The 10,889-nt window shown below is 48.5% G+C and overlaps 1 long non-coding RNA gene across 2 annotated transcripts in view; it reads left to right on the top strand.

The window, feature by feature from the left end:
• The first annotated feature begins 230 nt into the window (after positions 1-230).
• LOC139360182 (uncharacterized) overlaps positions 231-10,889 on the top strand; it is a 108,917-nt gene continuing 98,258 nt past the window's right edge. The window contains exon 1 of one of the 2 annotated variants that reach the window (XR_011617388.1): positions 231-361. This is a non-coding gene — a long non-coding RNA (uncharacterized lncRNA). The remainder of the gene's footprint in view (positions 362-10,889) is intronic. The other variant, XR_011617389.1, reaches the window with a different exon arrangement.

Raw genomic sequence — 10,889 nt, 5'->3', positions numbered from 1 at the left:
AATTTTCCTGGATCCAATCACCGACAGTTTGCCCTGCCCCAGGGAGATCCTGCTGAGTTGCTTCAGCCTCACTGGTAAATGTTGCCTCCTAAACCCGAAAAATAGAGATGCCATGGGAGCCAGAAGAGGAAAGCACAGGCCCAGCTCCTCCGCGGAGGCCCCGCCCCCTTCCTTCTTCCCTCACCAAACTGTCGCTCGCGGGACCCGCCCAGGCTTCCGCTCTGCGCGCTTAGTTTCCTGCAGACCCGGAAACAGATCGCGCGGAGTGAACCTTTTATGGCGGCGCGTGGATGTCCCCGTTTGTTAGTAAGATTAAACTTGGGCTTCGCAGTTCTCTCACCTCCATACCCCAGATTTGGAGGTTCGGACACCCCTGAAAATTCTCATACCGCTCCCCTCACTGCTAGTAAGTCACACATCGCTGTGAGACTCTTGGGGTCGTGTCAATAATTTGGGGTAAAATCATTCTGAGGTTGGTTCCGTCGCCGGTGTTTCTGCCTTCAGGTCATGTAGACATGTTATTTCCTTAAAATTTTCTGTTCGAAACCCTTTACTGACACCTCCTCCTGCCCTAGACTTTTTCAAGTCCTCACCCGCGAGGTGGAGTCGCAATCCTGGGCGCCTCCCAGCCTCGCCCTCGTCGGCCCCGCAGCCCCAGTCCCAGAGAGGCCGCCGTCCTCTGCCTGGTGGGATCCTGCACACCCCACCCCTGTCCTAAGGCGCCGTCGCCCCCTACCTCCCTCCAACTCATGCTGGGCCCTGCTGCTCCACAGGCCTTTCGTTTGCAGTCACCGCTTCCCCTTAGCCCGCCTTAGGGAGGTGCCCGGGGCCTGTCCTGTGACAACCCGGTGTTCTTGCCTTCCCAGGTCCACCCCCTGAAAAGTGTGCTCCTGCGGGATGCAGGCCTCTTACTGCAAACCCTCCTGTGAATGTGTGGGCCAAGGGAATCTGGAAACAGGGACTACGAGAGAAGTAGACAAACTGAGAGAGAGAATGAGGGAAACCCATAAACAGATGGCAAAATGGAGGTTGCATGGGGGATTCGCAAAGAGATAGGAAGAGTGAAAGAAGGAGCTGAGAAAGTAACAGGATGGGGAAACAACTGGAGAAATGTAGAGAAAAGCTCCATGTCCAGAAAGATGAACGACAGCAAAGTAGGGAGAGGGGCAGCAGAGGGTAGGCTCCTCAGACAGAGAGTGAGGGAGAGGAGGAGGGATTTTTAGCCACGGCAGGCAGCAGCGTGGTGCTGGGACAGCAAGAAGGGGCAGCTGGTGACAAGGAGAGCAGAGGGAGAACCACAGCAGGGTTCTCAGGGATTATTGGTTCAAATTCATTAAATGCTATAGGCCTGTTCAGATTGTCTGTTTCTCTTTGAGTTTTGGTGCTGGAACAACTGGACATGCAAATGGGCGGGGGGCGGGGGAGAAAAAAATCCAGCTAAAAACCTCACATTTTGTGCATAAATTAACTCAGAATGGATCATAGACCTCAGTGTAAGCCTAGGAATCTGAGGGTGCTAGAGACTGAGGACAAGGGGGCATAAACAGGGAAGAGGGAAGTTAACGGGAAGTAGAGATGGAGGAAGACGGAGGCAGAAATGTGTGGATGCTGGGGACAACCCAGTGATTGGGGAGAAAGAGGGACAGGAGGTGAAACAAGTTGCAAGACTGGAGCAGAACAGGTGGAAAAGATGGAATAGTGGGAAGAAGGAGAGAAACAGCAAGAGAGGAGAGAGGCTCAAAATGAGGAGCAGAAACCCAGGGGAAAACAGAAAAGAACCCAAGAGTTAGAGAAGATGAGAATGAGAGAGACGTATGGAATAAGGGAGGGGAACACAGAATAATGAACAAAGGGGGGATTGATAGGATGAGTTGACTAAGTTGTGACATATTGATTTCTCTGATTATAATATAACACATATGAAATTTTTTTCTGGGTGCGGTGGCTCATGCCTGTAATCCCAGCACTTTGGGAAGCCGAGGCAGGTGGATCACCTGAGGTCAGGAGCTCAAGACCAGCCTGGCTAAGATGGTGAAAACTCATCTCTACTAAAAATACAAAAGTTAGCCGAGCGTGGTGGTGCCCGCCTGTAGTCCCAGCTACTCAGGAGGCTGAGGCAGGAGAATCACTTGAACCCTGGAGGTGGAGGTTGTGGTGAGCCGAGATCACGCCACTGCACTCCAGCCTGGGCAACAAAGCAAGACTTCGACTCAAAAAAAAAAAAAAAAGAAAAAAAGCTTTAGAGCAGAAATAAAAGGAAGGAAAGTACACTTGGAAGAGGACCAAGTGGACGACTTGAAAGGCAAGTGTGCAGTTTGACCTTTTGACTTAGGGTTTTATACGTTGGCATACTTCCGGGGTCTTGCTTCCTTGGGGTGGGCTGTCCGCATGCACAGGCTTCAGTCCACTTGCCCAACTCCTGAGATCTCATGGGAAGGGGCTGATCATGTTTCAGGTGTTTTCTATCTATGCCTTTCCCTGGTGCTGGCTGTGACTAATTATTATTTTAGAGAGACAGTTAACAACCACCTGACCATCACCTGATGGTTGCCTGGCTCATTCCTGATGTGTGTGTATGGGGAGGGGGAGCCCTCTCCTGCTCATACCATATGAGCTACCTGCTGTAACAAAATGTCATTCTTTGAAGTTGCAAATCTTTGAAACATCCTGCCCGACATGTTTGCTCACTCACGCATGCCTTCCCTCGGTCCCTCTCATCTCACTTAGATTCCGTCGTGCATGACCTAGTGACATGAACTTCTGAAGAGGCTCCGCTGGGCATGGTCCTGGGAAGGGCTGACACCCAGACATAGATTGGAGATGGGGTGTGGGCCTTGTGGTTTCAGTGCTACTGGGGAGCAGGGATTGTTTAGGGACACAAATATCTTCACTGTTTTTGAACACTTGGGTCCATCCACATGCCTCTTCTCCAGTTTTCTGTCACCAATTTTCTAGTCATGCTCCTTCCAAGCCCCTGACCATCCAGCCAAACCATTAGCTACAGCTCATGAGTCAGTATATAATCACACATCTGGCCATTTCTCCTTCCAACCAAAGTGCGCAACCAGGTGTGTCGCTCAAAGTTCTGCCCACTGGGAAGATTTTCCTTCACCACTGTTCTTCAGGGATGTCCTAGAAAGTGCTGCAGCTGTCTGCTTTCAGATGATACTTTCTTTCTTTTTTTTTTTTTTTTTTTGAGACGGAGTCTCGCTTTGTCGCCCAGGCTGCAGTGCAGTGGCCGGATCTCAGCTCACTGCAAGCTCCGCCTCCCGGGTTTACGCCATTCTCCTGCCTCAGCCTCCCCAGTAGCTGGGACTACAGGCGCCCACCACCTCGCCCGGCTAGTTTTTTGTATTTTTAGTAGAGACGGGGTTTCACCATATTAGCCAGGATGGTCTCGATCTCCTGACCTCGTGATCCGCCCGTCTCGGCCTCCCAAAGTGCTGGGATTACAGGCTTGAGCCACCGCGCCCGGCCCAGATGATACTTTCATATCATGCAGAACCATCTGTAAACTAGGCCCTAGTCGTCTTTTGCTGTGTTAATTGATCATAGGGAACTCCCCATGAGAATGTTGGTGCAGGCTGAGGGACAGAAGGCAGGTGGCAGGAGTAGAGACCATGGGCATTTGAGCCACTTTCTCTTTCTCTTTCTTTTTTCTTTCTTTTTTTTTTTTTTGAGACGGAGTCTCGCTCTGTCGCCCAGGCTGGAGGAGTGCAGTGGCACAATCTCAGTTCACTGCAGCCTCCACCTCTCGGGTTCAAGTGAGTCTCCTGCCTCAGCCTCCTGAGTAGCTGGCGTTACAGGCATGCACCACCACATCTGGCTAATTTTTGTATTTTTAGTTGAGATGGGGTTTCGCCATGTTGACCAGGCTGGTCTCAAACTCCTGACCTCGAGCGATCCGCCCACCTCGACCTCCCAAAGTGCTGGGATTATAGGCATGAGCCACCATGCCTGGCCATTTGAGCCACTTTCTCGGGTAACTTCCTTGTGCCTTCAGGAACTGCTTGAGCCCAATCACATATATACCATTCCCATTTGATGATGGAATGCTGCTGTGCGTGCACAGCTTTATGGCTCCATGAGTCAGAAAGCACCCAGTTCATGATAGGCAGATCAGGTCTCATGGTAACTTTGTGACCCATAGTCAAATGTTCAGTTTCTGCCAAGGCCCAATGACAGATTGGGAGCTGTCTTTCAAAAGGTGAGTAGTTATCTGCAGAGGATGGTAGGGCCTTGCTCCAAAATCCCAGAGGCCCCACTATGATTTACCTTTAGGGGCCTGACAGAGGCTCCAAACAGCATGCCTATCTGCTACTGACACTTCAAGTATCATTGGATCTGCTGGGTCATATGGCCCAGTGGTGAAGCAGCTTGCACAGCAGCCTGGACCTGTTGCGGAGTCTTCTGTTCTAGACCACACTCAAAATTGGCAGCCTTTCGGGTCACTTGATAAATGAGCCGGAGTAACACATCCAAATGAGGAATGTGTTGTCTCCAAATCCAAACAGGCCCACTAGGTGTTAATGCCTCTTTCTTTGTGGTAGGAAGGGCCAAATGCAGCAACTTATCGTTCACCTTATAAGGAATATCTTGGCCGGATGCGGTGGCTTACGCCTGTAATCGTAGCACTTTGGGAGGCTGAGGCAGGTGGATCACCTGAGGTCAGGAGTTTAAGACCAACATTGTGAAACCCTGTCTTTACTAAAAATACAAAAAATTAGCGTGGCATGGTGGCAGATGCCTATAATCCCAGCTACTCGGGAGGCTGAGGCAGGAGAATTGCTTGAACCCAGGCGGCGGAAGTTGCAAGTCATTGCACTCCAGCCTGGGCAACAAGAGCAAAACTCCATTTAAAAAAAAAAAAAAAAAGAAGGAATATCTTGACAGGCCCCACGCCACCGGACCCCTAGAAATTTCACTGAGGCAAAAGGATCCTGAATTTTACTCAGATTTATTTCTCATCTCCTGGCATACCAATGTCTCACCCATAAATTCAATGTGGTTGCTACTTGTTTCTCACTGGGTCCAGTCAGCATAACGTCATCAATGTAAAGGAGCAGTGAAAGCGAACTGATCAGGATCTCCGTGAACAAGATTATGACGTAAAGCTGGAGAGCCCATATTCCTCCGAGGCACGACAGGGAAGGTATATTGCTGGTCTTGCCAGCTGAAGGTGGATTCCTTCTGGTGGGCCTTATGGACAGGAATGGAAAGAAAAAAAAGCATTTAGCCAAATCAATGGCTGCATACCAGTTACCAGGAGATGTGGTAATTTGCTCAAGCCATTAAACCACATCTGGTACAGGAGCTGCCATTGGAGGTACCACTTGATTGAGCTTATGATAATCCACTGTCATTCTCCAGGATCCACCTGTCTTCTGCACAGGCCAAATAAGAGAGCTGAATGGAGATGTGGTGGGAATCACCACCCCTGCATCTTTCAAGTCCTTAATGGTGGCACTAATCTCTGCAGTCCCTCCAGGGATGTGATGTTGTTTTTGTTCGTTTGTTTTTGAGATGGAGTCTTGCTGTATCGCCCAGGCTGGAGTGCAGTGGTGCGACCTCGGCTCACTGCAACCTCTGCCTCCCGGGTTCAAGCGATTCTCCTGCCTGCCTCAGCCTCCCAAGTAGTTGGACTACGGGGTCGTGCCACCATGCCCAACTAATTTTTGTGGGGTTTTTTGTCTTTTTTTTTTTTGAGATGGAGTCTTGCTCTGTCACCCAGGCTAGAGTGCAGTGGCGCCATCTCACCTCACTCCAACCTTCACCTCCCATATTCAAGCCATTCTCCTGCCTCTGCCTCCCGAGTAGCTGGGACTACAGGCACATGACACTGTACCCAGCTAATTTTTGTATTTTTAGTACAGATGGGGTTTTACTGCGTTGGCCAGGCTGGTCTCGAACTCCTGATCTCGTGATCCGACTGCCTCGGCCTCCCAAAATGCTGGGATTACATGCGTGAGCCAGTGCGCCCAGTCTGTATTTTTATAATTTTAGTAAAGATGGAGTTTCGCCATATTGGTCAGGCTGCTCTTGAACTCCTGACCTGGTGATCCACCTGCCTCGGCCTCCCAAAGTGCTGGGATTACAAGTGTGAGCCACCGCACCTGGCCTGTGATGTTTTTTATTTACTAGTTTTCTAGATGGAGGCAGCTCTAGTGGCTTCCGTTTGGCCTTTTCCACCGTAATAGCCCTCACTCTGCTAGTCAGCAAGCTAATGTGGGGATTCTGCCCGCTGCTAAGTATGTCTATTCCAATTATGCATTTTGGCACTGGGGAAAAGACCACAGGATGAGTCTGGGGACACACTGGACTCACTGTAAACCAGACCTGAGCTAAAACTCCATTAATTATCTGATCTCCCATAAACCCTTACTCTGAGGACCACAATGATGTTTTGGGTCCCCTGGAATCAATGTTAGCTCAGAGCCAGTGTCCACTAGTCCCCAAAAGGTCTGATCAGTGCACATTTACTCTGGTAAGAGGCCAGAGCTCTCCTTGGAAAAGGCTGGGAGAAAGATTGACAGTAGAAATTGTCGTGCAGTGAGATCCTTAAGGAAATCCAGCTTCCTTTTCATTCAAGGTTCCTGGGTCTGTAAACTGGCTCAAGTCTGGAAATTGAGGGGCCATAATTCTCTGTTTTTCTAATTCAAATTAGACTTTTGTTCGTTCAACATGGGAGTTTTCTGCTTATGCAAATTAAGAATGTAGTCGGCTTCCTATCGCTTTCACTTCTAGGAACACCATAATTAGCCAATGACAGAGTTCTACATGAGTCAGTCTTCCCTTCCCCTTCCCCTTCCCCTTCCCCTTCCCTTCCCTCCCCCTCCACTCCCCCTCCCTTCCCTTCCCTTTTTCCTTTCCCCTTTCCTTTCCCCTTTCTTTTCCCCTTCCCTTTTTCCTTTCCCCTTTCCCCTTTCCTTTCCCCTTTCCCCTTTCCTTTCCCCTTTCCCCTTTCCTTTCCCCTTTCCCCTTTCCTTTCCTTTCCCCTTTCCTTTCCCCTTTCCCTTTTCCTTTCCTTTCCCCTTTCCCCTTTCCTTTCCTTTTCCCTTTCCTTTTCCCTTTCCTTTCCTTTTCCCTTTCCTTTCCCGTCTCGCTCTGTCTCCCAGGCTAGAGTGCAATGCTGTGATCTCAGCTCACTGCAACCTCTGCCTCCCAGACTCAAGCGATTCTGCTTCAGCCTCCTGGGTAGTGGGGTTTACAGGCGTCCGCCACCACGCCCAGCTAATTTTCGTATTTTTAGTGGAGACAGGGTTTTGCCATGTTGGCCAGGATGGTCTGGAACTCCTGACCTCAGGTGATCTGTCTGCTTCGACCTCCCAAAGTACTGGGATTAAGGCGTGAACCACCATGTCTGGCCATTTTTTTTTTTTTTTACAGGGTCTCACTCTCTCACCCAGGTTGGAGTACAGTGGCGCAGTCTCAGCTCACTGCAACCTCTCCTAGGTTCAAGCGATTCTCATGCCTCAGCCTCCTGAATAGCTGGGATTACAGGCCTGTGCCACCACACCCAGCTAATTTTTGTATTTTTAGTAGAGATGAGGTTTCCCACCTGGCTAATTTTTGTATTTTTTGTGGAGATGAGGTTTCACCATGTTGGCCAGGCTGGTCTGGAACTCCTGACCTCAGATGGTCCACCTGCCTCAGCCTCCCAAAGTGCTGGAATTTGGTTTTACGCTGGCATGAGCCAGCGTGCCCAGTGAGTCAGACAATTTTGATTACTACTTTGCCTCTGCTGTCCGTTATGTTAACTATGCCCACCTCTCCTTTGGCATTTGAGTGGCTACTTGGTCCTTGCCTCCTTAAGATCCAATTATTCCCATTGCATTTAAGTATTTCAGCTGAGTGACTGGTGTGCACTGTAAGATCTAGCATACAGAGAATATCAGTCACAGAGCTCTTCAAGGATGTAGGTGCTTCCTTCACAAATCTATTTCACAAGTGAGGACTAAGCTCTGATTTTTTTTTTTTTTTTTTGAGATGGAGTCTCGCTCTGTTGCCCAGGTTGGAGTACAGTGGCACCATCTCGGCTCACTGCAACCTCCGCCTCCCTGGTTCAAGTGATTCTCCTGCCCCAGCCTCCTGAGTAGCTGGGATTACAGGCATGCACCCCCAAATCTGGCTAGTTTTTGTATTTTTAGTGGAGACGGGGTTTCACCATGTTGGTCAGGCTGCTCTTGAACTCCTGACTTTGTGATCTGCCCACCTCAGCCTCCCAAAGTGCTGGGATTATAGGCGTGAGCCACCACACACTCTGAACCTCACCTCTAGGAACCTGCGGGAGTTGAGTCTAGTGACAGGTCTAGAAGCAAAGAGTGTGGGTGCTGAGGAGAATCAGTATAGTCTTAACTGGCAACTGTCCCAGGGTAGACCCTTGCCATTGCCTCAACTAGTACAGGGTTAATCTCCTTAGACAAAGGTGGAAAGACTGATGGCAACCTGGGTGAAGAAGGGGATGTTGCCACCACTGAGGGTAGGGAGGCTGTCTCCTCTGGCAAAAAAAAAAAAAAAAAAAAAAAGTTTAGGGGCTCAGTATCTCCAGCTTTATCAGGGTCCTTCTTCACGTCCTCATTCCAAGTTATAGGTTCTCATTATTTTCCAATCAATGGCCTCACTTTAACAGTAGACACCTGACAAGGCTGACATTCACATTTCATTGCAGGTCATCCACTTACATTATATGAGCTTGTGTCTGATTTTCCCCAATTTCAGCCCTTTGTCTAAAGGAGATTAGATTCCCATCCAGGGCAATCTTAGATTTGAGGCTAAATATGCACTTCTGGCGCTGGGAGATGGAATCCCTGAGCTCATTTTTTTTCTTTCATCTATTTGTCCAGCAAACTTATGAGCAATCAACCAACTTCATTGTATTCCTTGGTTCTCAACATATGGTCAAAGGTATCATGTATAGAGTCACTAAACTCCTTACCCCTCAGGAGTGGTGAATCAGAAGTAGCAAATGCATTTATTTTGCATAACTCAACAGTTTATGCCAATAACTACCAGTGTTCTCCATACTATTCGAAGTAGAGTCCTTAGCATTTTGGGGTCTAATCCGATTAAACAGCCAACTCTAGAGACCCCAAAACCAACTAAAGAAATACATCTTTAAAATTCTGTTCCTCTTGAACCACTCCTGATACCAAAATCTGTATTGGGGTTCTCCAAAGGGACAGAACTAATAGGATATATGTATATAAGAGGGGGAGTTTATTAAGGAGAATTGGCCCACACGATCACAAGGCCAAGTTCCACAGTAGTCTGTCTGCACGCTGAGGAAGAAAGAAGCCAGTAGTGACCCATTCCAAGTTCAAATGCCTCAAAAGTAGGGATGCCAACAGTGCAGCCTCAGTCTGTGGCCAAAGGCCCGAGAGCACCTGGCAAACCACTGTAAGTCCAAGAGTCCAAAAGCTGAAGAACCTGAAGTCTAACGTCCAAAGGCAGGACACATGGAAGGAAGCATCCAGTGTGGGAGAAAGATGAAAGCCAGAAGACTCAGCAACCCAGCTTATCTCACCTTCTGGGTGCTTTGTTCTAGCCTCACTGGCAGCTGACTGGATGGTGCTGACCCACATTGAGGGTAGGTCTTCCCAGCCCAGTCCATTGAGTCAAATGTCAGTCTCCTCTGACAACACCCTCACAGACATACCCAGAAACAATACATTACCAGCCATCTAGCCTTCCTTCAATCAAGTTGAAACCTAATATTAACCATCACATAGACCTTTGTCAAATGCACAGTTTGCAAAAATCTTCTCCCATTCAGTAGGCTGTCTGTTTACCCTGTTGTTAGTTTCTTTTGCTTTTCCCCAAATTTTGGGGGCTTAGCTTCATTGCCTTGGTAGTGAGTTCTTGAGTGAGTTTACCCAAGATCCAGTTGTTTTTAATGTGTACAAAAGGTCCTAAGTTTAACTAGATCTCACTTGTCAAGTTTTTATTTTGTTTCTATTGCTTTTGATATCTTTGTCATAAAATCTTTGTTCCTATGTCCAGGATGATATTGCCCAAGTTGTCCTCTGGAACGCTTATAATTGTGGGTTTTACATTTAAATCTTTAATCCATTTTGAGTGGATTTTTGTATATGATGTAAGGAAGGGGTCCAGCTTCAATTTTCTGCATATGGCATCATTTCTTGAATAGGGACTCTTTTCCCCATTGCTTGTTTTCATCAGCTTTTTAGATGGTCAGATGGTTGTAGATGTGTGGCCTTAAATGTGGGCTCTCTATTCTGTTCCATTAGTCTATGTGTCTGTTTTTGTACCAATGCCATAACGTTTTGGTTACTGTGGCCCTGCAGTATAGTTCAAAGTGGGGTAACATGATGCCTTCAGCTTTGTTCTTTTTGCTTAGGATTGCCTTAGCTATTCAGGCTTTCTTTCTGGGTCCATATGATTTTGTTTTAGATGGAGTCTCACACTGTCACCTGGGGTGGAGTGCAGTGACACGATCTCGGCTCACTGCAACCTCCGCCTCCCAGGTTCAAGTGATTCTCCTGCTTCAGCCTCCCAAGTAACTGGGATTACAGGCACCCACCACCATGCCTGGCTAATTTTTTTTTTGTATTTTTAGTAGAGACGGGGTTTTACCACATTGGCCAGGCTGGTCTTGAACTCCTGACCTCGTGATCCACCTGCCTTGGCCTCCCGAAGTGCTGGGATAACAGGCATGAGCTCGCGGTGGCTCAAGCCTGTAATCCCAGCACTTTGGGAGGCCGAGGCGGGCGGATCACAAGGTCAGGAGATCGAGACCACAGTGAAACCCCATCTCTACTAAAAATACAAAAAAAAAAAAATTAGCCAGGCGCGGTGGCGGGCGCCTGTAGTCCCAGCTACTCAGGAGGCTGAGGCAGGAGAATGGCGGGAACCCGGGAGGTGGAGCTTGC

The sequence above is a fragment of the Macaca nemestrina genome, chromosome 20, assembly GCF_043159975.1.
Source record: "Macaca nemestrina isolate mMacNem1 chromosome 20, mMacNem.hap1, whole genome shotgun sequence".
Taxonomy (NCBI): domain Eukaryota; kingdom Metazoa; phylum Chordata; class Mammalia; order Primates; family Cercopithecidae; genus Macaca; species Macaca nemestrina.
Note: the sequence above shows the minus strand (reverse complement) of the source record. Positions and strands in the feature narration are given on the sequence as shown.